The sequence below is a fragment of the Lynx canadensis genome, chromosome D2, assembly GCF_007474595.2.
Source record: "Lynx canadensis isolate LIC74 chromosome D2, mLynCan4.pri.v2, whole genome shotgun sequence".
Classification (NCBI taxonomy): domain Eukaryota; kingdom Metazoa; phylum Chordata; class Mammalia; order Carnivora; family Felidae; genus Lynx; species Lynx canadensis.
In genome coordinates, this window is record NC_044313.2 from 18,849,790 (window position 1) to 18,876,874 (window position 27,085).

At 39.1% G+C, this 27,085-nt stretch overlaps 1 pseudogene; it reads right to left on the reverse strand.

Moving 5' to 3' along the window:
• Positions 1–9,418: 9,418 nt before the first annotated feature.
• The window catches only part of LOC115526883, a 30,601-nt pseudogene continuing 12,934 nt past the window's right edge, over positions 9,419–27,085 (reverse strand).

Sequence of the window (27,085 nt, forward strand, 5' to 3'; positions counted from 1 at the left end):
CCTATCACAGGGCTGTCTGGTTGACTTAAAACAGTGATACTCCATCTTTTCCCCACACGACACACGATGGATGCCACTCACATGTTAGACTCACTGCTGAAGATACAAAGGGTTATAGACCATTCCCAGCCCCCAGCTAATTACAACTCCACCCTTTTCTCTCATGACCATAGAAGAAAATCTAAATTCAGGTGAGTAAGAGGAAGCGATTGTGGAGATAATGTTGAATCTGTCTTAATTTACAAAATGAAATAATTTGCAAGTTTCATTACTTTATTATTTTTTTAATTTTTTTTTAATGTTTATTTATTTTTGAGACGAGAGAGACAGAGCATGAACAGGGGAGGGTCAGAGAGAGGGAGACACAGAATCCGAAACAGGCTCCAGGCTCTGAGCTGTCAGCACAGAGCCCGACGCGGGGCTGGAACTCACAGACCGTGAGATCATGACCTGAGCCGAAGTCGGCCGCTTAACCAACTGAGCCACCCAGGCGCCCCAAGTTTCATTACTTTAAGTGCAATTAGCAACACATTACTTCTGTCCCATCTCACCACTGTAGGCCTTCATGCTGGCCATTCTCCATTTCCTTTCCAGATCCTTCCTTTTCTCCATCCTTCTCATCCTACTTTGTGCCCTGGGAGAGTGTCTCTTTGACCTGCTTCACTTGTGTTTCCTTGTCCTCTGGTCAATGGAGACAGCATCAGAACACTGGAAGGCAGGAGGAAAGGGGAGTTGGTGTATTTGTTCTCATCTCTTTCTCTGCTGGTTATGGATCCTCTTTCAAAGACCTCCTGACTCCTGGTAGACAGCCTTCTTCCATATCTGCAAACTTGATTCTAGTTACAGCTCTCAAAAGTAGGCAGGAATGGATACTTCCCCCACTCCCCCAAGGACAAGGGGAAGGAGGAAGACGAAGGCCTCTGGGGTACTTAACCAGCCCTTGTTGGTTCCTCTTAACTTTGTTCCTACCTTTGTCTTAGTCCACAACTGAGCATGCCACTGTGCCCCCTTCTCCCTGCCAGTACCCTAATTTTACAGTTGAGAACCAATTGCTTCGATTAACACTCCCCCCCCCCCCCAAGAGTGATGATGCTTAATAGGACATTCTTCTTGTTGATAGCACGAAGACTGAAAACCCCGGATATCCAAAAGGAATCACTCTCAAATGGCAGATGTGGATTCTGGCTGCTGAGGGTTGAGTTATTTGAGTACAAGATACCCATTCTTCATTAGTACTGCCTATATGGCCTTTTTCTTCCTGAACCCTTGGGAGACATTTTTCTTTCCATGCCTTTTCTCTTTACCAGGACACTCTCCTTCAACCTATATTTTACGGAGCTAATGTATGGCCAAGAATCCATAAAGCCTTTCTTGACCCATGTTTTCCCTCCTTAGTTCCCTATCCAAGAGTTTACAGTAATCCCCCAGGAAACACACACATACCCTATAACAACTGTAGTTTTCACATTCTAAATATTAACTATTACTTTTAGCCAGACCTTGGACAATGATTTTGTTCATGATCTGAGTTTGTGTCTTATATAAGCTGACAGGATAGGAAAGAAGTTAAAAGCATGCCATTGACTTCGGAGTCAGATGGGTTTGCTTGGAGATTTATCTTCCACTAGCCCACTGTATGTACATGTTATATAACCTTGCTTTGTATCAGTTTCCTGAAAGGAAAAAGGTATAATAATATTCTTATGTGATAGCTGTGAAAATCAAATGAGATATCTGTCTCATTTAAGCATTGTGCCTGTTGCATAGTCAATGCTAAGTAAATATTAGCTAAAACCAACATAAAAAAATAGATTGTGTTGTTTCCATGAAGTTCCTTGAAGGTAACAGATATCTTCTCATCTTTGTGTTCTCCTCAGTAAAATTCCAATATACATTATTGACGGATAGACGATGGATGATGGATGGGTAGATGAGACCAGCAGCCTCAAATAAAAAATTATTCAGGCTCCTTAGACCTTACTTGGCAGAGACCACATTTTAAAAATTTCCAACCAGTCCTTTGAGTCTCTGGATGTGCTTTTTCTTTCTGCTTAATTCATTCAAATCATAGATGGACATTTGCATTTACAGATTGTTTTTTCATTTTTCTTTTAGCAAAGAATTTAAATTCCTTCCTCCATGTTTTGGCATCCTCATTCCAGGTTTTTGGAAGCTTCGGACAGGTATTTATCTCACTCGAGGATTATTTTCAAGTTCCTTTAAAAGCAAAGGATGCCGTTCCTGCCAAAGCTAACAGCAGAGGGTGGAGGAGATCATTAGTTGACTAAATATTTCCATAACAAAAGTTGGGAAATTTAACCTCAAGGGTATTGGTATTTCCAACCATTCTCTATGGATCAACAATTAGAACAAGTTCATCTATCAATTATGAAACAGCCCAGAAAGAATTTGGACTTCTATTTTTGCCAAACAGCAAAACAAATTGAAAAGTATGGAAAATACCACACAAAAGCCCAAATTAATTATTTCTATGTCTGTTACTGTTTTGCCTCTTAACCAGTCAGAAGTTACTGAATCCAATTCAATATTTCCTTTACTACCTACTATGTGATGGGCACTCTGTATACCCATTAAAAGAACTCCTTTGAAATGAAATTTAGTGTAACTTAAACAATCCCTATGATGCATTTGCACTATTTGGCAAAAGTAGACTCTTTCCTCTTTGGCCAGAATGGCCTCACCTGTGACTGAATTCACGCACTACGGTGTCTTCAGGTTTTCCAAAGCTGATAGAGTGGACAATGCATAGACTTTGGTGTCACTTTTAATCCTGGCTGCACAGTTACCAGCTCTATGGCCGAGCAAGTTCTTCTGTCTGTGTGACCCTCTTTTCCCCACTCAAAAACGAGTGTAATAGTATTTACCTCACTGTGCAGGGTTGAAGGATGAATGCAATAGCGCGAGCATCCGGTATCAGCTTCCCTTATCACTTTATACTCATGCATTTTACATAGCATCTAGGACACACTCGAACAAATGCAAGCGCTACGTAACTCAGTTTTTGCTTCCTTATTTAATGACCACAAGAGCAGAAATTTGACCCGATTCATTCTGTGGACCTTCTATTCCTATGAAAGAAATAATCTGAGCTTTGATATGAGATTATTGAAACTTATATTTTGATGACAGGAAAAAAGTCTTTGTCTTGACTCCTATATGCACGTATATCTCAGATTAGTGGATTAGTAAAAATAGAGGAATAGCCAACCTAACCCCTTAGTGCTAAGGTTCTACATAAATTAAGTTCTGAGGCCATTTGTCCTTTTCTCCCAATTGAGTAGGAACTCTGACAGTCTGTCTTGGAGAAATCTCCTTTGAACAGAGATAACAATATAGGAAGGAGTCCAAGCCCTGCTGGTGGATATTGAGGAGCACATCACTCAGAGTACTCTGGTGCCAGCTGTGGAAGCCAAATTAGGCTAACAAAGTAACAAAAACCTCCTAGAAAACTCCTGGATAGTTCACAACATTGAGGGCCTGGAGAACTGAGCTCAAAGATTGGGGAAAAACCAAGGGAGATTGGGACACCATTAAGATGCTGTGGCAGAAACAGTTTTTGTAGACTGCGGCCACTAACCTTGGCACTTTCAAAAAGGCTTTAAGCTCTATTGTAGCTCCTATAATTAATCTCTAACTACTCCTGGGTAGACGTGCTACATTCTTGAGATTCATGTCCAAGTGGTGAGCATCTGATCTTCCAGTTTAGGTCACATGACTGTGCTCTACTCACCATGGAGCTGGGGGAAAGACCGAGATCTGTAATGGAGACAGAGGGAAGAGAAGCTTTGATTTCAAGCTACCATGATTCTTTAGAAAACAAGCAGGTAGTTAGCAATACTGTGTTGTCTGTTTGAAAGTTGCTAAAACAGTAGATCTTAAAATTTTCCGTTACAAGACAAACATTTGTAACTATGTGAGATGATGGATGTTAAAGTGTATGGAGATAATCACTTTGCAATGTATACATACATGAAATCATTATGTTGTACACTTTAAACTAATGCAATGTTATTTGTCATCTATAGCTCACCAAACTAGGGAAAAAAAGAAGGTAGGTTGTTACAATGTCAGGGAGCCAAAAGCAAGTATCCTCTGCAAAAAGTTCACCTCACCTTTCCCCTGTCCTATTGTCTCTTTCTTATTACAGTGGCTGGTGCTGGTCATTTGGGGGTGTGGTATCCTCATGAGCCCACATACAGACGTGTTCTTTGCAAAGACCATAGCTGCATTTTGATGGATGTAACCTTTCTAGGATGATCTGGCTGTGCATCCTGTAGTTAGCCAATTCTGGCCCCTGAATTCCTGTCATGCTCAGAGCTGATGGTTCTCTGGAGGGCCAGTCAGATTACTGGTGAGCACAGCCCCTGAAGTGAGACATCCATGATGGAGATATTGCCTATTGACTTGCTCAAAAATGAAAAATGGGATATGAGGTGCTGAAGTATTTGAGGACATCATGTTAAAAGCTTCTTGTTTGACTTTTAGCACTGAACAATCTTTGTTCGTTTCCTTCATTTCAGGCCCCAGAGGATTAGTTTTGCCAAAGGGAAAGAGGTAGCTAAAAGGCAAAATGGCAACCAAATTGAAAGCACTGTGATGAAAGTGTGTTATAGTGGATAAAAGCATTGATTAAATTTGTGGTCAGCTAGACCCAGGTTGGAATCCAGCCCCCCACACTTTTCAGGACCACAATCTTGGGATGGTAACTTAAAGTTCTGTGAGCCTAACCTATAAAATAGGGATAACAGTGTCCCTAGAAATGGGTGGTTGTGAGGAGTAAAAGAATCTCTTTTAAAGCACTCAGCCACACTACAGCCCATCTAACACTTGATCCTGTCCACCACCACCCCCCCTTCCTCACTCACAGAAGAAAATAGAGAAGTCAGCTTGGTTACTAAACTATAAAGCATGAAGTTACTAGAAACAGTTTGAGTAAAATTCAAAGGCTAGAGGCCAACAGTGGGATAAAACAGAAATAAAAGAAAGGGCATTGAACTTAAGCAAAGAGGAGGCAGAGTTGTGGTATCTGCATATTCCTGCGTCACAGTAAAGCCATTTGGAGTCATTTGGAGTCACTTGGGAAAGACAGGAAGAGGGATCTTCAAAATACGAGAAGTGATCTTTCCAGCGCATATGCTGTGCTCCAAGCTGGGTTCTTTACACACATTATCACATTAAACTACATATCCAGTAGGTACATTATTCCCATTGTGTAGATAGTGAAATTGAGGCCCAGAGAGGCAGTGAGTGGATTCCTTCTGACCTCACTTCCCCTGCTTTCCAAGTGAGATGGCAGAAAATAACTTCCTTCATCAGCCCCAGAGGTTATGTTTCTTCTACTAAAGAAAGCAACAGCCTGAGGTATGAATCACGTTGTCCCATTTCAAATTTGGAGACTGGGTCAGGTGTGAACTGTAGTCTAGTCTACAGTGATGAAGTCAGGCAGGGGAAGAATAGTGTCCATGTGAATAAACATCAAGTCTTCACTATATTCACGTACATGGTTGGGGGAGGGGGGCAGGAACACTGCATCAGCAAATCCAGGGGGCCCATTCATGTTATTTAGTGCTGTTAAGAAAAAGGAATCAAAAGGTAGAGGTACAGCAATAAGATAATTTCACCCTTAATGTCACCTTACACGTTAACTAGCTCACCAAGTATTATTTAATTCTCTAAGATAGGAATGGGCAAACTCTGACCCATACACACATGGTCTTATAAATAAAGTTTTATTGGAACAACCACATCCATTTATTTATGTATTATCTAAAGCTGTTCTTATGCTACAATCTCAGAATTGAGTAGCTTCAAAGGAAACCATATGACCTGGAAAGCCAAAAATATTTACTGTCTGGCTGGTTAAAAAGTTCACCGGCTCCCTGACCTAGAATAATGTACTTATGTTTGAATTTGCTATTTACTATTTGATTAGAGCCCATACTCTGAAGTTATATATCTACTGGTTGATTTTTATAAGGTAGAAAGCATAACCAGAAGGCTACAGATTTATTGCTCTGTAAGATATTAACCAGTTTCATAACATACCAACAAATTCATTTCAGTATCCCTTTGACCTACTAACTAAGGTCATTTGAGGAATTCCCTTCCTCAAATTCTCCTTTGAACCAGAGTTGCCATCCTAATGATCCCCTCATTAAGTAGTAAGTTGAGTAGACATTTGATTCATGTTCATTCTATTTTGTATGAGTCATGTGTTTAACTTTTGGAAAGGTATACTTCGGCAACTACAAGGGACACCGTCGAATACAACATGAAAAGAAAGGGTGATCAGTCTCAAGATAGGGATAGTAGTCCTAGAAAGCCAACCCTATTGGTGCCACTACAATCATACCTCATTTAATCCATAAAATAACCCTATAAGGTATGTTAACCTACAAAATGTATGGGGCGCCTGGGTGGCGCAGTCGGTTAAGTGTCCGACTTCAGCCAGGTCACGATCTCGCAGTCCGTGAGTTCGAGCCCCCTGTCGGGCTCTGGGCTGATGGCTCAGAGCCTGGAGCCTGTTTCCGATTCTGTGTCTCCCTCTCTCTCTCTGCCCCTCCCCCGTTCATGCTCTGTCTCTCTCTCTGTCCCAAAAATAAATAAACGTTGAAAAAAAAATTAAAAAAAAAAATGTAGAAACTAAGATAATAGCAAGACCCACCTCCTCAGGTAATTTGGGTAGTAAAAAAGATTGTGCAAGTCTAATATTTAGCACAATACTTATTGTTAATACTTCCTCATTAAATTATTATTATTATTATTATTATTATTTAATGGTACTATCCTGTGTATTAGCTGTTTCCTTAGTGAAAGTAATGGACATTTGATTCTTACTAGCTTTAGCAAATAAAATTTATAAAAGAAATTATTGGAGGAAGTATAATCAAAGGAAAGGCTAAAGCCCCCTCTTGTCCACATTGGCTGAGACTCATAGGCGAGAGAGCCTGCCATGTCTAAAGATACAAGTGATTTGGTTTTGCAGGACCATAAACCCTGATCAGATAGGGAACTGACCTCATTTCTTCCACCCTGTAAACTGAGGCAGAGATTATAACTTCTTTACCTTTGTATCCTCATGTTGCTCAGCACAGTACCTGCCACCGGGTACATGCTCAATAAAACTTTATTGAGTTAAATAACCAGCATGTTGATGGGGATGATAAGTAAATATGGCTGGCAAAAAAAAAAAAAAAAAAAAAAAAAGTCAAGATCTATAGAAATAGTAGTGTATCTGATTTGGTGGTTCAGATGGAGGCCAGGTTGGGACAAGCACTTTGAGTGGGGTAGCCCAAGGCTACTTTTCCTCTTCACAACTACAAAATAAGATAAAGCTAACATTCCCATCACAGCTTGAATGTGCAGAAGTCAGTGTTGTGTTCTGTTCTTTCTGTTGTTGGAATCTTCCTCTGCTTTGGGGGAAGTTAAGAGATAAAACCTATTCCTGTTAACCCTGAGGGGCACAAGATGGGCCACCTTTATTACATTACCAGATCTGTCTACCTCAATTGTATTGACAAGACCTGCCAGGCCTGTGCACACATCCTGATCCTTCTCATCCCTTCAGTTCCATCACCTGGACATTTTATTTGAAATTGATTTTTAAATGTCTGAGTAATTGAGGTTTATATGTAGTTGCCTCTCTGCAACAGAGGTAAGCTGAGGCTGCTTATAGCCTCATTAAATGCTGATTAAAAATGATTGCATTACTGGAGCCCCCAAATGGTGCCCTTCCTCAGGGCACCCATCAAAGAACAGGTTCTGTACTTGGCAGATCTGAGCATCTGAAAGGCAGAAACTGCAGAGTTGGGCTTTGCATCCACTGTTTATCATCCACAGATGACCAACTCTAATAGGAGGACTATTTTCCAGGCTTCCCATCTCTGGAACACATACAAGGCTTCAGGCTCCGATGAAGGCAAAATATCCACTTTTTTCCCAAGTCATGAGATTCTCACTAGAGTCAATCTTTTTTCTTTTTTCAATGATTTTATTTTTGAGAGGGAGAGAGCGTGAACAGGAGAGGGGCACACGGGGTGGGGGTGGGGGGGCAGGTGGGGCAGAGGATCCAAAGAAGAGTCAGCACTGACAGCTTCAGCACTCACAGCAACAAGCCCGACCAGGGGCTCGAACTCACAAACTGCAAGATCATGACCTGAGCCAAGGTCGGGAGCTGAACCAACTGAGCCACCCAGGCGCCACTCACTGGAGTCAATCTTATGACCAAAATTTTGAAGTAGGAAGTCTAATGTCTTTTGGGACAGATCAAGGGAACTGTACAAGTTCTGGAGCGTCTCTTTCCATTCCCCACCCCCCACCCCCACTCCCAATGTCCCAGTCATACACTGTATGTGTGATTCTAGACTTGTTCTTTAACAAATAAATTGGCCTTCAGATTTGGCACAGGGAAGGCCTACCAGTGAACAAAGGAGACCACTAGGAATGGTTATGATTTTAAAATCATTCTCTGTCCACCATGGTCTGGCTAACACCTTTACCACTGTCCATTGCAAGAGGCGTACAGTTTTGGTTTTGTTTTTGTTTTCCTTGGTGGATCAGAGATTTATTTAACACCAGCGGGCTCAGAGGAGACCGTTTCTCCAAAGATCTGAGCCCTGAATGAAGGGGGGAAGGGTAATTTATAGCGTCGTCTTCAACATTCGTGGCAGCTTTCACGCAAGGCAAACAGGGCAGGAAGAGCCCGGAAAAGGGGTTTCTAAGCTAAGGAACTACAGCTTCTTTTAGTCCTGTCAGCCATCTTATGGTGTAAAACTTTACTCATTTTCCCAACATTCCCCCCTTTGTTGTCTTTTTAAAAATCTTTTCTTAGGCATCACTTTTTGGCTCTAGGGGTTGGTACCCTCAGAGGGCTAAGATACGTGCTGCGGTTTGGCGAGCAACAGTGTTTTTCAATAAAACATACCAGGGTATTTAGTATACAGGGGCCGATGGTCACAAGTAAAATTAAGGAAAGGAGGGGCCCTGCCAGGGCAGGGAGCCAGGATGCCCAGTCTGTGAGATCCCATCCTCTCCATTGACTGATAGTTTCCTGTTGCTAAATTGAATTCTTTCCTTGAGTTCCTTAACCTTAATCCTGACTATTCCTGATTGGTTTACAAAATGGCAACATTCCTCCCCCCAGAAAGACACAAGTCCCTCCTTTTTCTGAAATGAGGAGGTGGAGGGCCTGCCTATTTTGGAGGGACACTGCTACCAGTGAGTTTATTTGGCTTTGTCAGGTTACCAGGGAGTCTGTCATCCGTTCCACATCCAGCCTGTTGGTGCAGTCCCTATTAGCCCAACAGCAAGAAGCAAGATTAGGGTTATGACACCAGTAAGGGGCAAGGGCTGGCGGAGTTGCATCCAAACCCCTGGGCTGAGTCCACAAGTTGATTCCTCAGGCTTTTGCCATGCGCAGGCCAGCCAGCTTCCGGGGTATGGCTGGAGCAGAGCTGGAGATCTCAGGGGCCAGTGTCTTTTTGAGGGTCAGTTTAGGCGGGTTGACTGGATCTGGATCACTTCGCCAGTTTGAGGGTTCCTCTGAGTTGGCCTTCTTAGCTCTGGAGTGATCACCATGGGGTGGTACCCGAAACTGAGTCCTCTACTTGGTTATACATCTGTAAAGTCCACCTCCGAGTCTTCAAAAGGGGTGGGTTTGTGGTAACTGTCAGATCAGGTTTAGGGAAGATATGGTTTGCATATGTAGAGATCCATCCTGTTTTCCAGCTCTTCAAATAATCATATGCCCATAGGGTCTTAGTACTATCCCCACAGAATAACAAGCACAGAAGATTGTCCATACACAAAATACTGTGACAATTTTTCTGAAGTTTACCTCAAGTTATCTAGTTTAGGCAAACAACAAACATTTAAAGACAATCAGAACTAGAATTTAACATCCGTAACGGTGCATTGTTGAAACATAGTTTTTCTCTCTAAAACCCCTGCTTTCCAGAGATAGCCAAATTAAGACCAATGCACTTGTAGAACGAGTCCAGTCTTAGCAAACCTGGCCTAATTATTTGCATAAGCTCAGCAAGAATAGCGAATGATCATGAAGATCTTTTAAAGTTTGCTTTGCTGGAACCTTTTATCAGGAATTTCCAGGTTGAACTTTTAGTAGCCTCTCCAGGCCAGAAGCCAAGCCAAATACTTGCCATCAAACAGGCCTGCAATACCTGTAGAATTGGGCGAATTCCTCTTTATGAGGTCCCCAAGATATCCTGAGGTTCCTGCACCTGCCAGGAAGTGACCTTCTTTCCTCACCTGGTGAGGTTGCTGGGAACTCTGTAAGCAAGGTATCAGTCCAACATTTCCAAGGGGTTTTATGGCTCCATGTTTCATAAAGCCAACCTTAGTTCCTTAAATCTGTCTGGTCATATCTGAGTCTATGAATGTCACTCTCAAATATGACATTCCAGTCAAAGACTTGTTCTTATTACCTCACAAAATGTGTTTCTTCTTCAAGGAGATTTATGAAAAGGACTTTGGGGACAAATACAGGTATTCTACATCTTTAAGATTAATACTAAAATGGGTAAGAATTTCCAGAACTAAAAAGCTGCATTCAAATTGAACAAGAATTAGGAACATGAGATTAAATGAACTGGGGAAGATTATAGTTTTGTGACTTTTGTTGGAAATATGGTTCTCTAGTGTTTGCTCTTCCAGATTAAGGAAACTTTCTCTTAAGATATCTATGATATACAGAAATGTCATAAAGCATTCATTTGTAAACTGAAGCATCTATCTTTTGTCTCTACCTAAACCCTCTGAAATGCAAACACTCTCAGTGAGTATTCTTTCTTTCATGGCAATTACAATTGTTTGCATAAGTTCAGTAAGAATCTGTTCATCCTGTAACAGGTCACCATTGGAAATTCTGGTTATTTTACCAAGGCATACAGTTTTGAAGTTGAAAGTGATGTTGGCAAATTTTGATGTTGAGGTCAGGAAATCCTGGGCTTGAATCTGGTCTCAACCCGTGAAAAGCTGGATAGCCATGGGTAAAATCCTGAATCTCTCTTTGGCTCAGTTTCTTCATCTGGGAAATGGGGATATCAGAGCCTGCTTCACAGGGTAAGTGTCAATACATAATGAATCCCATGGCGCCTGGGTGACTCGGTCGGTTGAGTGTCCAACTCTTGATTTCCACTCAGGTCATGATCCCGGGGTTGTGGGATCAAGCCCTGTGTCAGGCTGTGTGCTGAACATGCAGCCTGCTTAAGATTCTCATTCTGTCTCTCAAACTCTGTCTCTCTCTCCCCCTTTACGCCCTCCCCCACTTGTACTCTCTGTCTCTCTAAAAAAATATATAAAATAAAACAAAATAAAATAAAAAGTCAGTTATTCTTCCCTAAAGGATTGTTAAGGTCACCTAAAAAAATAAACAAAAACAAAATAAAAACACCCCACCTGACCCTTGCAGCTTTTTGGTTTTTGGTTTTTGTTTGTTTTGCTTTTGGTCTTGGATTCTCCATTATGGATGAGTAACTCTGGGTTTCTTGAAGGGGCATTAGCGATGTTCTGGAGGAAAAAAGGGAGATCAAAGAGGCAGGGCTCTGAGATCTCCAATCTTTCCCAGAGCATACACCATCTGGAGCAACTTACTTTTCATCTATTTTATTTATGGGGGTTCTATATAAAATTTCTGTTAAAAACTTTGCACAACTTTCAAAAGAAAAGTTGACTACTATTACTGTATTAGAAAATTCATGGAGTTCACAAGGTAAAAAGTACGAACTCCCTATTTCCCATCACACTGCAATGTCTTCTCAGCACACAAGGTGGCAGAAGCTCCTTGGTATGTCTGTGAGGAAATTTCACAGCCTGTCTGGACTAGTGCATCACTAAAGCTTTTGCAGCAGAGAACAGAATGCACACAGATTCAGTTAATTAAGGGCTAAGCCTCTAGAACTTGGAGTTCTCTCTCTCTCTCTCTCTCTCTCTCTCTCTCTCTCTCTCTTTTTTTAAGCCAAAACCCAGAGCAGCAGAACTCTCTCTGGGCTTTGTCTTTCCAGAGTCGTTCCTAACACATTATCAGTCTCAATTCCAGCACCCTACACTGAATTGGGCATTGGGTAGGAATTCGGTAACTGTTGATCAACAGAATGGTCTCTATTCCAAGTAGATCAGACCTCAGTCCTCATGGCTTGTGCTGGTTTGCCCTGCAACGCCCAGGCAGTATATCTTTTGTGCTGAACATGTGCCAAGACAACAAACTTAGAGTGGAGAGAAGCTGCTGGTGGAGGGATATGGCAGGGAGGACCTCACAGGGGAGGCAATGATTAAGATGGTCCCTTCTAGTGTTAGGACTTGGAAGAGACAAGAGAAAACCCAAGTGATTCTTGGCAGGGTCCAGAGTCAAAGCAAAAGTGAAAGGCAAGGCTGAGCAGAGTGTGTGAAGAGGAAAAAGATATGAGTGAATAGGACTCAAAAGAAATGGGAAAATGTGTTTTCCTAGATGCTGCTTAGAAAATGTTGGGTCCCTGTCCTCACTGTAGATCAGAGAATCGAGTCACTATTAAACGGCATAAACAGAGATCTTCTCCCAAAGTATTTAGCCAGGAATCTGTGTCCCTTTCCAAAAAGGAGAAGAAATAAATAGGGCAAAAGGTTAGGCTGCCATTTATTGGACATTAGTATGTGGCAAGCACGTTACTAAACACTTTAATGTGGACTCATTTAACACAAAGAGCGGCCCTATTCATACATTCATTTATTCATTCAACATAAATGTATTCAGTGTTAACATGTTCTGGGCTTGGTATATAAGCTCAGAATTTTGATATGGCAGAGTATAAAGCACCCCGTGTCTGCCTCCTTGTGGAATTTAGATTTGCAGGACAGAAAAACAGTAAAATAATAAACTAACATTTAGTAAACATGAAGAAATATTGGGTATTCCCTCGCTCCCTCTCAGATACCGAGGCACGGAGTGCTTATGCAAAATACCCACAGTCACCCATAGGCAACAGCAAACCCAGAAATGAGTGTCTTCAAATCCTGTGTTTTTAACCACAAGGCCTTTCTCATTCTTCTGGCATCATTGGGAAATTTCTATTCTTTTCCCTTGAAATACTCTGATCCTTTAAGCCAAAGGAACCAGCCAACGTCCATGGAAGACTTTTGAGATGCATACCCGGCCACATGCCTGCCCATGGGATGATTTTGAGCTCTGTGGAGCCTTCTTCTTTCTGGAGCCTTGAACATTAATTCATCTTCCCTCCTCAGATGAAATCACATAATTGCTTTTAACCCATCTCAGCTCAGTTCCAGGTAGGAATTTATAGACTGCTTGTTTCTAGGCCACTTCTGTGTCACTGTGACTTAATAACCTGATTTTAGTCTTTCTGATGTAGTCACTTACTGGAGTTATTGGGTATTCTATCCTCCCCTACTTCTTCTTAAAGAAATATGCTCATAGCCCAAAGCAAAAATAAATGCACTAGAGTCCGCATCTATACAATTAGGGACAAAGGATTCCCCTCTGCAGGTTCTGTCCTGGAAGTTGGATTCCCAGTGAAGCATCTTTAATAAAGGTTCTTTCATGAAAGTCTCATCTTTGAGACCCAGGCAGGGTTTCCTGTGAAAGTGAAGAGGCTCCCACTACATATTACAAATGGTATACATTGTTTCTCAAAATAAGTACTAGCTATGTATGCATCTCTCATTTCCCCCCAATATAAACAAATGTCACTGAACTAAAACAATTTGGGAGCTCCCAGGTGGTAGAATGCGTGCGTGGATCCGTGGGTGCCCAGGGAGCAAGGGGAGATTTGCATTCCCTCTCCTTTGTTACTTTTCTTTGTTCATGGACATGTGGCATACACATTAAGTACACATTTTGTTCTTCCACAAGAGACATCTTTAAAATAAACAAGAGAAAAAATTCTCCCTTCTCCTTAGCACTCGTGTTTTAGGGAAAAACCCATAAGATAAATGCTAAGACATACAATAGTTTTGGAGAAAACACATTGTGTTCGACCCAGAATGGAGCACTCAAAAAATTAGGGCCCCTGTGTGGCTCAGCAGATTAATTGTCTAACTTTTTATTTCAGCTCAGGTCATGATCTCACAGTTCATTGGATTGAGCCCTGAATCAGGCTCTGCACTAACAGCTCCAAGCCTCCTTGGGATTTTCTCTCTCCCTCTCTCTCTGCCCCTTCCTGGCTTGTGCATGCGTGCGCGCTCTCTCTCTCTCTCTGTCTCTGTCTCTCTTTCTCTCTCTCTCTCTCAAAATAAATAAACATTTTTTAAAAAAAGAAAACTTAAAAATCTTTGTCTCTGTCTTCAAAGACTGACCTATTGATAAGAAACAGGCCCACAAATTCTGTAGAAAATATCAAGGAAGAGCTTTGGGTGAAGAAAACAAGGGCAAAGGGAGTATGAACACGGTTTGTAGTATACACCCTTGTCCCCGTGCCTGTAAGTGCTCCCAAAGAGGATGCACACCTATTGAAACTGACCCCTTCAAGCACCCCCCACATACACCCTTAGAGTCACCAAAGTTGCCAGCACTGTCTCCTTCAATGAGTCTCAACTGCAAATGGAATAAAAGCTCAAATCCTCCTCCCAGTCTTTAAAGCTCCCAAGTTTGAGATCCTCCCTTCCTCCCTTCCTTCTTTCTGAACTTCCTCCTTGAGAAATGTACCCCTTCTCTCCATGTATGCCAGGCTTCAGCCACCTGAAGGATATGACTGTCTTCCACGTTCTCTGTACCTTTTCTCTGTATAATTATAGTCATGGGTCTAGATGAGATTGGCTAAGCACAGAGGGAAGATAGAAAAGAGAAGGGAGACCAGGATGAACCCCAGAGGGACTCCAGTATTTAGAGATCAGACATAGTCCAAGAAGGGCAGAAAAAAGACAAAAAGAGCTATTCTTGAGATGGGAAGAAATGTAGGAGAGTGTGGATCTCAGAAACCGAGAGAAGAGAGGTTTTTCGGAAGCAGAGAGTGGTCAGATGCCGGGCAATGTTGAGAGATCAAGTGAAGAAAGAGACACACATACTGGTTGTGTTAATATGGACATTGTGGAGTTGTCTTCATGGGATACAAAAGTAGAAAACCCAAAGGTTCAAGGCAGACGAGCAGATGAGGGAGTGGAGTTTTCCTGGAAATTACACTCTGTGGGGCATTTTCCAGGACAGCTAACCTAATCTGTAACAAGTCCATGGCATAGAAAAAAACCGTATGTTCCAGACTGAACTCCATGTAAGACTAAACTATGTAAGAGATAAAATCAGATGCAATGTAAAAACCTTGTTTGCATTGTTAGTCAACTAAACCAACATGAAAAGACTTTTGCGGTATAATTGAGTGTAATGTGAATCTAAAACTAGATATTAGATGATATTAAGAAATTTTTGTTAAGTGTGTTATGTGTGGTAACATTATCATGGTTATGTAATAAAATGCACTTTTTTAAAAAATTTGCTATGTTTATTTATTTTTGAGAGAGACAGAACGTGAGTGGGGGAGGGGCAGAGAGAGAGGGAGGCACAGAATCTGAAGCAGGCTCCGGGCTCTGGGCTGTCAACACGGTACCTGATGTGGGGCTCTAAGCCAGAACCGTGAGATCACGACCTGAGCCGCAGTTAGATGCTTAACCAACTGAGCTAACCAGGCATCCCTAAAATGCGCTTATTTTTAAGGAACACACTGAAATATGTAGAAATTGAATGTCATAAAATTTGATATTTGCTTTAAAGTGCTAAAGCAAAAAATGAAAAGAGTAATAATGAAGGAAGTATGACCAAAGTGTATAATTTTTAACTTTGTATAGCGACTACATGGGGGTTCATTATAAAATCCTACTTTTAGGCATACTTAATATTTATCCTAATAAATGCTTAAAAAAAGAGTTGTACTGTGAAAGAGAACAGAGGAATAGGACAGTAGCTAGAGAAAAATGTAGGCCGAGAGAAATTTGGGGGGTTTTGTAAACACTTTTTTTAAAGAGCAGTTTTTAGGTTCACAAGAAAATTGAAAGGAAAGTACAGAGATTTCCCATATATTCCCTGCCCCCACAAGTGTATAACTCCCCCATTATGGACATCCCTCACAGAACTGTAACATTTGTTACAACTGATGAGCATTGACACAACGCCAATGTTGATTGACGATGTTGATTGACAACACTGACACAATGTTAATGGTGATTGACACAATATAACTACCCAAAGTCCATAGTTTACCTTAGGGATCACTTTTGGTGTTGTGCACTCTGTAGGTTTGGGCAAGAATATAATGACACGTGTCCATCATTATAGCATCACACAGAGCATTTGCACCGCCCAAAAAATCTGTGTTCTGCCTATTCATCCCTTTACCCCCCCAACCCAACCTGTGGCAACCACTGATCACTTTACACTCTGCATAGTTTTGCTTTTCTAGGATGTCTTAGAGTTGGAATCACATTGTCTATCTCCTTTTCAGGTTGTTGTTTTTTTTCACTCAGCAATATGCACTAACAACTCCCCCATGTCTTTTCATGGTTTGATAGCTCATTTCTTCGTAGCATGGAAAAATATTTTATTATATGGATGTACCAGTTTATCTCTTCACCTTCTGAAGGAAAGCTTGATTGCTTTTACTTTTTGTCAATTATAAATAAAGCTACATCCTTGTGCAAGTTTTTGTGTGGACATGCATTTCCAACTCCTTCGGATATATACAAAGTAGTGCACTTGTTGGATCATCTGGTAAAAATATGTGTTGTTTTGTCAGAAACCACCAAACTGTCTTTCAAAGTGGCTGTACCATTGTGCATTTCTACCATCAGTGAATGAGGTTTCCTGCTGTTTCACATCCTCATCCACATTTGGTGATGTCAGTGTTTGGATTTTGTCCATTCTAATAGGTTTGTAGTGGTATCTAACTATCGTTTTAATTTTCATTTCCCTGATGGCACGTAATGTGGACATCTTTTCATATGTTTATTTTCCATTTCTATATCTTCCCTGCTGGGGTTTCTGTTAAGCTCTTTTGCCCATTTTTTAATCAGGTTGTTTGCTTTCTTGCTGTTGAGTTTTAAGACTTCTTTGTATACTTTGTATAAACATCCTATATCTGATATGTCTTTTCCCAAATATCTGCTCCCAGTCTATGTCTTGTCTGCTAATTCTGTTGATATTGACTTTTGAAGAGCAAAAGTTTTAAGTTTTAACAAAATCTATCTTGTTTGTGTGTGTGTTTTTTGTCTGTTTAATGGAGCATGTCTTTGATGTTGTGTCTAAAAAATTATTGCCGTAGCCAAGATCACCTAAGTTTTCCCTTATGTTATTTTCTGAGTTTATAGTTCTGCATTTTGCATTTAGTTCTGTGATCTATACTGAGTTAATTTTTGTGGTAGGTGTAGGGTCTGTGTCCAGATTTATGATTCTACATGTGGATGTCCAGTTGTTCCAGTGCTATTTGTTAAAAAGACTCTTGGCTCCATTGTATTGCCTTTGGTCCTTTGTCACTATATATGGGCCTATTTCTTGGTTCTCTATTGTGTTCCACTAATCTATTTGTCTATTCTTCCACTAATATCATATTGTCTTGATTACTATAGCTTTATAGTTAGTAAGTCTTAGAGTCCAGGAGTGTCAAACCCCCAACTTTGTTCATTATCAGTATTGTGTTGACTATCCTCAGTCTTTTGTCTCTGCATACAAACTTTACAATCAGTTTATCAATATCCACAAAACAGCTTGCTGGGACTCTGATTTGGATTGCAAAGAATCTATTGATTAAATTGGGAAGAACTGAACTCTTAATACTATTGAGTCTTCCTGTCCATGAACATGGAATATCTATTCATTTATTTAGTTAGTTTTTTCAGAACTTTGTAGTTTTCCAAATATATAGACCTTGTACATCTTTTTTTTTAATCTTTATACCTAACTATTCCATTATTTTGGTGCCAATGTAAATGGTATTGTGTTTTTAATTTTAAATTCCACTTATTCATTGCTGGTATATAGGTATACTTTTGTATATTAACCTTATATCCTGCAACCTTACTATAATTTTGTATTAGTTGCAAGAGTTTTCTTGTCTGTTCTTTAAGATTTTCTACATAGACCATCGTGTCATCTAAAAAAAAAAAAAAAAGACACTTTTATTCCTTCCTGTCAAATCTGTGTACATTTTCTTTTCTTGTCTAATTGCATTAATGAGGACTTCCTGTATGATATTAAAAAGAACTGGTGAGAGGAGACAAACTTGCCTCCTGCCAGATATTAGTGGGAAAGCTTCAAGTTTCTCACCATTAAGAATGATGTTAGCTATAGGTTTTTTGTAGATACTTTTTATCAAGTAGAAGAAGTTCTCCTCTACTTCCAGTTTATGGAGAGTTTTTATCATACATAAGTGTTATATTTGGTCAGATGCTTTTTCTGCATCTATTGATATGATTGTTGATTCTTCTTTTTGAGCCTGCTGATGTGATGAATTCTATTAATTAATTTTTAAATGTTGTACCAGCCTTGCATACCTGGAAGAAACCCCACTTGGATGATGTATAACTCTTTTTATACATTGTTGGATTTGTTTGAGTAATATTTTGTTGAGAATTTTGCATCTATGATCATGAGATATATTGGTCTATAGTTTTTGTTCTTATAATGTCTCTTTCCAGTTTTGATATTAGGGCAATACTGACCTCCTAAAATTAGTTAGGAAGTATTCCCTCTGCTTCTGTCTTCTGAAAGAAATTGTAGAGAATTGGTATAATTTCTTCCTTTAATATTTAGTAGAATTCACCAAGGAAGCCATCTGGGTCTTAAGGAAAGTTCTTAAATTTTTCTTTAAAGAAGAAACACTAGATTTGATGACAAGGATCCAAGAGAGAGGGAGAAATAGATGATACAGGAAAGACATGGAGCAATCATGGTTCCAAGTATCTAAGGAGACCAGAGGGGACTCTATCAATTATAAGTGCAAACATTGGCCTCTGAATTTTGAGAAGAGAAAAAAAGTTGGCAAGTGGGCCAGTGGACTTGGCACTGGAAAGGAAAATACCTTTCCCTTAGGTTTATTCTACTTTCTCAGTGACCCATGAAATGAACTTGTCAGCTAAGAAGTAGTCCACGGTGGCAACAAAGGTGGGAGAAGAAAGGAGACTACATGAAATTGATAATTGGGGAAGGGAAAAGTATAGTTAGATTGCCAAGTGGTGTCAAGAACTCATCAGAGATGTTCAGTTATTAATTGCAATTGAGAAGCATCAGAACTCTCGGTGGTTTCCTCCAGCAGTTGTCCAGGTGAAGGCATGGGGATGGTAGTTGGTTCTAACCAGGTTGGGGCTTTGCAACATATGTGCATATATATTGAGAATAATCAAATGAGGGACTTAACACGTTCAGAAGGGACTAATTATAAGGATGGATGGAATTTACACTAGCTAAGGAGGAAAGTAAGAACATGTAGAAGGGAAGTAATGGAGAGAGAGAGTTTAACTCGAAGGATTGGACAGCCTTCCTATTTATTGAGCAAATGCCATGTTTTTGGGCACTGTTTGAAGCATTTTATATGTATTTCCTGAATCATTACGACAACCCTGAGGTGTATTGTTATTGTTTACCTCTTAAAGGTGAGTAAACTAAAGAACAGAAAGCTTAAGGGACTTGTGAACATCCCTACAGCTGTTAAATGCTGGGTTGGGACCCTGACAACACAGGTCTACACTAACGCACTAATGGCATAGTTTCATTTATAATTTTTGGAGTGGATATTGTGAAGTAGGTGAGCTAGACAGTTAGGAGGTGGTGGTCAGAGAATGATATGCTTAAAATAGGGCGTCCAAGAGTTTGAACATAAGAAAATGTGGTGGAGCAGGGGGAAAAAAAAGATCACTAGAGATGAGAAGTTTAAAGAAATAAAGAGTCTAGATATTGTTCAAAAATTAGCACAGATATTGGGACCTTCAAGAATGGTGACGAGTGTTAAGGAAACAGATTTCCTTACTGCAGGGCTTCTTAAAGAGACCCTTATATGCTGACTTCATTTATGACATACCAAAAGGGGAAAACATATGTTGCATTTCTCATATTTATTCATCAAGATATTCATTCTCTCAAAACATATAATAATATATTCATAGGGATCTAGTCCAAGAAATAATGCAGAGAAATAAGCTCCAGGGTAAAACGTAGATCATATCTCCACCCAATTGCTAATGCCTACACACCTACCCTTTATCACCCCCCACCCCAAATGAAGCAAGAAACAGTTCTGGAAATATTTATACCCCACTAAGGGACAAACATGTGCCTTTGAAAGAATTATTTAATACAAGACTCTGAAAGTTTCGCTTTTCATTCATCTCTGTCCATGCTGAGCTCTAGTCCAAATGGTCAAATGAACTGCAGTTCTGATTGCCAGAAAAATGTCAGCTGCAAAACGCTCTCCCAAAGCAATCCCGGCCTGCTTTTCAGGCTTCAGAGTTTGAGATGAGGCAAATCATCTGCAAGATAAACATTTGATCTTCCCCCTTGCTGAAGCCAACCTGAATACTTGGTTTTTGAAATTCACTCATCAACAGTCCTCTATGATTGTGGAACTCTGTACTGCCCTGTACTTGGACACCTGGACACAGTCCAAGTAAATAAAAAACAACCCACCCTTTTCCTTCTATTTTCTCTGCTAACGGAAACCTTTTAAACTGCTGAACCTTGTATTGGTTATTTGTTAATGTCATTTGCCATTGTCTGTTCCCAAGATGATGGATCTGTCACTAAATCCACTTCTCACTAAGCCTTGGTGGGAATTGAATTGACATTCAAGTGCAAACAGTCCAGCCACTAACCATAATACAATTCCAGCCACCATTATCCATGTCCAGATTAATTTTATTCATTTGTAAACAACATGTGAATGGTAAAGTTAAAGTCAATGAAGAAAGAGGATAATATTGGCAATAATTCCCTCCAGCCAATCTCAACCTGCCTCCCATTGTTACATATTACTTCACCAACTAGAATGGATTTATCTCCACCGTTTCTTGTTGATAGAAAACCAGCTTAGAATGGCCACCTTTCACGTTGCTTTGGGCTATATTATTATCACAGTGTAACTGTATGCTATGATGACATGTTTGTTGGAATTTCCAAAACATGATTCTCTCTTCTCTTTCCACCAAAGAGGAGCCATGAAACACAGCTAATAAAAGTACTATTTTTTATTTCACAGCTTTTAGGCCCATGTAAATGATGATCGATAATTTATGGCAAATAAACCCAATGTCTTTGGTTTTTTGAGTGTTCCATTTTTTCTAACAAATATCTATCTATCTATCTATCATCTGTCTTTCTATCTATCTGTATCTTGTATTACAGTCATTGTACAGTTCAGTACATTACTGAACACAAAGATTAAGCTCAATGGTCTCCATGAATTCTGGGGTCAATATGGGATGGACTTAGAAGTGCCAAAGAGATTTGTAGAAGTAAGGTTCGTTTATATTCTTCCACAGGAAACATTCTAAATTAGCTATTTAAAACCAACGATACTAAGATGTAATTTACAAACAATAAAAAGCCCACATTTGAAATGCACAAATCAATGAGCTTTGAAAAATATAGAAATGAACACAACCATTAGCAAAAGCAGGATATAAAACACTTCCCATTTCCACCTCAAAGTCTTTAGTGTCCCTTTCCCGACAATGCCTACCCCATAGGAAACTCCTATTCTGAAATCTATTTCTGAGTGCTTTTCCTGTTTTGGGCCTGTTATTCTCTTTTTATAAATGAAATCATACAATATGTACTGTCTTACACCTGGCTTCCTTAGTTCATCATGAGACTTTTTTTTTCTTCCAACTTTTTATTTAAATTCCACTTAGTTAATGTACAATGTGATATTAGTTTCAGGCATACAATTTAGTGATTCAACACTTACATACAATAGCCAGTGCTCATCACAAGCGCTCTCCTTAATCCCCATCCCCTATTTAGCCCATCCCCCAACCCACATCGCATCTAGCAACCCTCAGTTTTTTCTCTGTAGTTAAGAGCCTGTTCTATGGTATTTTTGAACTTCCAGTATTTTATTGTTCAGCTTTTCCTTTTAAGTCTGTGTTCCATTCTGAATTGATCTTTTTATATGATGTGAGAGAGTGGCTGAGATTTGTGTTTTTCTCACAGGAATAAATAATTTTCTTTCTGTATAGAAATTTGTTAATGACTTTGCTGAAAATCAACTATATGACCATATGTGTGAATCTATTTCTAGAATATCTGTTCTGTTCCACTGATCTAAATGTGTATATTTACTTAATACCACACTGCTTTCATTACTGTAGATTTGTAGTAACTCTTGAAATCATATAATGTAGGCATTCCAACTCATTTTTCTTTCTCCAAACCATTTGGCTATTTTAGATCTTTTGCATTGCCATATAAATTTGAGAATCAGCTTGTAAAATTTTTTAAAAGCCTGGTAAAATTATTATTGTAATTTTGTTGAATCTATAAATTAACAATATTGACAATATTATATCATCCAATCCATGAACATGATATATTTCCCCATTTACTCACAAACTCTTTTTAGGGGCGCCTGGGTGGCGCAGTCGGTTAAGCGTCCGACTTCAGCCAGGTCACGATCTCGCGGTCCCTGAGTTCGAGCCCCGCGTCGGGCTCTGGGCTGATGGCTCAGAGCCTGGAGCCTGTTTCCCATTCTGTGTCTCCCTCTCTCTCTGCCCCTCCCCCGTTCATGCTCTGTCTCTCTCTGTCCCAAAAATAAATAAACGTTAAAAAAAAAAAATTAAAAAAAAAAAAAAACTCTTTTTAATTTCGCTCAGCAATGTTCTACAATTTTTGGTGTAGGGTTTTTGCACGTTTGGATATTTTTATGGTATTGTAAATATAATTTAAGAAACTTTTAATTGTTTGTTGTTAATATGTAGAAAATAGTCCATTTTTGTATTATGACCTTGTGTTCTGTGACTTCATTATATTTGTTCATTCATTCACATAGCTATTTCTAAAGACTATTTAGCATTTCCTACATAGATATTTATACTATAAATAAAGGCAGTTATATTTCTTCTTTTGTAATCTGTATACTTCTTTATTGCCTATTGAACTGGCTAGGATCTCCAATACAATGGTGAATAGAAATGATAAGAGTGAACATATTTGCCTTGCTTTTAAGCTTAGTGAAAAAATATTCAATATATCACCATTTTTGGATGGTATTAGCTATAAAGTTTTCATAGATGCCCTTAATCAGGTTACTTTTGAACTTCTGATATGTTGTATTTTCATTACTATTCAATTAAAAATATTTTCTAATTCCCCTTAAGATTTCTTCTTAAACATATCAGTTATTTAGAAGTAGGTCATTAAATTTATAAATATTTAGAAACTCTTTGAAGTATTATATTCTTATAAATTACTAATTTAACTATGTTTGGGTATAGAACATATTTTACAAGATTTTTGTCTTTTAAAAATCACTGAGGCTTATCGTATGGCCAAGTATATGGTTTTTATTAATACTCCATGTACTTTTGTAAAGAACATATTTTCTGTGATTTTTAGGTATTATGTTCTACAAATTTCTCAACTGGGTCAAGTTTCACAGCATTTTTAAAATTTTTTTATACCCTTACCAATTTTTTTCACCTACTTATTATATCAACTATAGTAACACTCCTAAGAGATTATGTTAAAATCTTCAGCTCTGATGGCAGATTTGTTATTCTTTTTTTGATTTCTGATTTCATGACTGTTGTTGCTCTCTTATTGGGTAAATTAATGTTTTAAAAATATTTTGTCTTCTTGGTGAATTGTGACTTTAATCATTATGAAATGTCCATCTTTATGCATTCTTTTGTAAAACTTATTATCTTGACAACTGCTTCCTCAAATAGTAATATAGCCATAACTACTTTCTTATGCTTACCTTTAGCCAGATATATCTTTTTTCCATTTCTTATCTTTCAAATCATCTGTGGATTTATATTTCAAATATGTTTCTAGTGTAGGGCATATAATTGGGGACTGCTTTTTGATCTAACCTGCCAGTATCTGCATTTTAATTTCAATCTTTAGTTTACTTACATTTAATGTAATTATTGATATAGCTCTATTAAAGTCTACTATCATGCTATTTGTTTTCTATTCTATTTGTCCAATGTGTCCTTTTTCTTCTTTTCTCCTTTCCCATACCCCCACCCCCCCCCCAAGGAATCAACTATTTTTAGTGAGCCATTTAGTAACCTTTCTGTATCTTTGGCTATAACTTACTATTTGTATTCATTACGTTGGGGTTAAAAGTATGCAAAATTAATGTATCGATATTTATTTACAAATTGATATTGTAATTCACAATATCTTCACAATTCACACCTGCTAGTTCTCATTTTCTTCTCCTCAATTCCCATTTGGTACTTCAAAATAATAATATATATTTACACACTCCCACATTCTTTGTGCTATTTTTGTCATATATCTATATTTCATCTTTGTTAATGAAGGGATATGTTCTGTGTATATAGAATATGAGATATCAGATTTTTCTTTATCAGCATTTAAAAATATGCAATTCCATTATCTTCCTACTTTCATTGTTTCTGATGAAGTCCACCATCACCCTCATAGCTTCCCTGTATCCACAATGCTTTCTCTGCTTTCAAGATGTTTTATTTCTTTATTTTTTTTAATTTTTTCTGTTTAGGTTTAGTATGTCTAAGTGTAGCTTTCTTTGTGTTTTTTTCTGCTGCGGATTCACCGAACATCTTGGATCTGTAAATCAGTGTTTCTCAACAAATATAGAAAATATTTGGCTACTAATTTTCAAAGTTTTTGTACTGCTTTCTTGCTCTCATCCTTCTCAGACTCTACTTACATGTTTGATAAGGTCTCGATATTATTCCAAAAGTTCCTAATGTGCTGCTAATTTTGTTTCAGTCTTTTATTTTATTTTTTATTTTTTTACTGTTTACTTATTTTTGAGACAGAGAGAGACAGAGCATGAGCGGAAGAAGGGCAGAGAGAGAGGGAGACACAGAATCCAAAGCAGGCTCCAGGCTCAGAGCTGTCAGCACAGAGTCTGAAGCGGGGCTCGAACTCACGAGCTGTGAGATCATGACCTGAGCTGAAGTCAGACGCTCAACCAACTGAGCCACCCAGGTGCCCCTCAGTCTTTTATTTTAAATTCTGTTGAGGCAGATCTGGGAGGAGCCTTATTCTAAAGTATGACCATTAATTTTAAGGTAAAGTCTTCCTGGTGTCTTAACCAGATGTTGGAGTGTTAATGAAGTTTATCCATTCTACCTGTGCTGGACCTCCAATGTTTTCTAGCACCGTTGAGGTCTAGAATCTTTGTTTCCTTCCCAATGCCATTAACAGCCACTTTCTCTTATGCCTCCATGTAATGTTGCCCTGCATATGGGCAGCCTGGACCTCAACCAAGGATGCACAAGGAACCTCCATGCCAACTTTCATCACCACCACCCCTGCAAGATGCAGCTCCTCTTTCCTTGCAGAATATAGCTTTTTTAGCTGCCTTGAATTCTAAGCTTTTTTTTCCCCCTTAGTGAAACAGCTGCACTCTGTTCATTGTGTTGAGGTCAGAAGATTGTACCCAGGAGACAGCTGGGTGATCTTGGGGCTCATTTCGTAAGTTTTCCTTTATCTCAGGAATTGCATTCTTCCATGCCTATTTCCTATCCTGAAAAGAGTTGCATTACATATGTCATTGAGTTTTCTGTCCGTGTGTGTGTGTGTGTGTGTGTGTGTGTGTATTTTAAGGAAAACTATGTCTAGAGGAGTTCCAAATAAAAATTGTTATGCATTTGCTATCTACTTCTTCAAATTGTTTGCATATAAACTCTAAAAAACCATAAGAAGAGATGATCAAAATGTTCTTATGAGAAGAAAAAAGGAAAATTGAGAAACATTTTTGGCTTGAAACCTCAGAATGACTGTTTCTATATGTGTACCCCATCTTCTGAGGCAAGATAGTCTATAAGTGTTCCATATGGTGACTCATGTTTTTTCAATTGTCAATCTTCTCTGGAAATTCTATTCCATCAGTCTAAGCGGCCAGATTTACTATTTTTGTAGCTTCTTCTAGATTTTCAATAGCATTTTCCTTCTTTGATAATTCAGGGCCCTCTTACTCAAGATGTCAGTGTTCTTTCCTTAGCGCTAAATCCACAATGCTGTAGAAGAAATGAGTGGCTGTCTCTTTTGAGCATTTTGTTTGAATAAGAAATACTAATATTTCTGAAGTGGTTTTTCAAGTTAAAAGGCCAACACTCTTGACTGCCTGAAGTCCCTTCTATTAAGATATTTCTTGTTTTTGTTTTTGTTTTACTCCCAGGGTATTATTGGATATGTATCAGGACATTTCCTTTAAGCAGATTTCATGCAGGAGCTAATTATGCTGACAGCCAGATACTCATCAGTAGACAGTAGAGAGAAAGCCAACAAAAGATGAAAGATGTTGGGTATATTCATCAGGCCAGATGGTCAAACCGGAAGTTTGAGCCACCTGAACACACTGTGTTATTTTATTGGCCATTAAGCAAAGTGAAATTTTGCAGTAATATTTAACAACATGTTTTTTTTCTCCCTCATTTAAAACCACCAGGCCTAAAATGTGTCAAATGAAATTTCAACTCAGAGTGCAGTCTGTGTTCCAGGAAATGTCACTAAGGATTTTGAAGCAGCTGTCACTGGCGTTACAGTTTTACGAGAGCAAGACTATAGAATTTATCAAGGGTTCTCTGCCTGATGAGTTGTATATATGTGAAATCTCTAGTGTTTGACTTTATTTTTGCTTCAGCTCCAAGAAGAAGACCATAGAAGTGTCCTCCCCATAAAACCATCCTTGCTCAAAAGTGAGGTAGATAGATGTCATCCTAAGCCTTCCTATCACATGGGACAGAAATAGAGCCCACCTCTCAGTCCCCTCCCTTTGAGCTGCTATGCTTTATGCGCATGGACCAGAGTTCATACTGGGATTTAAGTTATATATCCCATTTCTCCCTAAAACCCCTCTCTTTCCCCAGCATGGAGAATATTTGTGTTCTTTTCATGCTGATGTTCTCGAAAGGATTA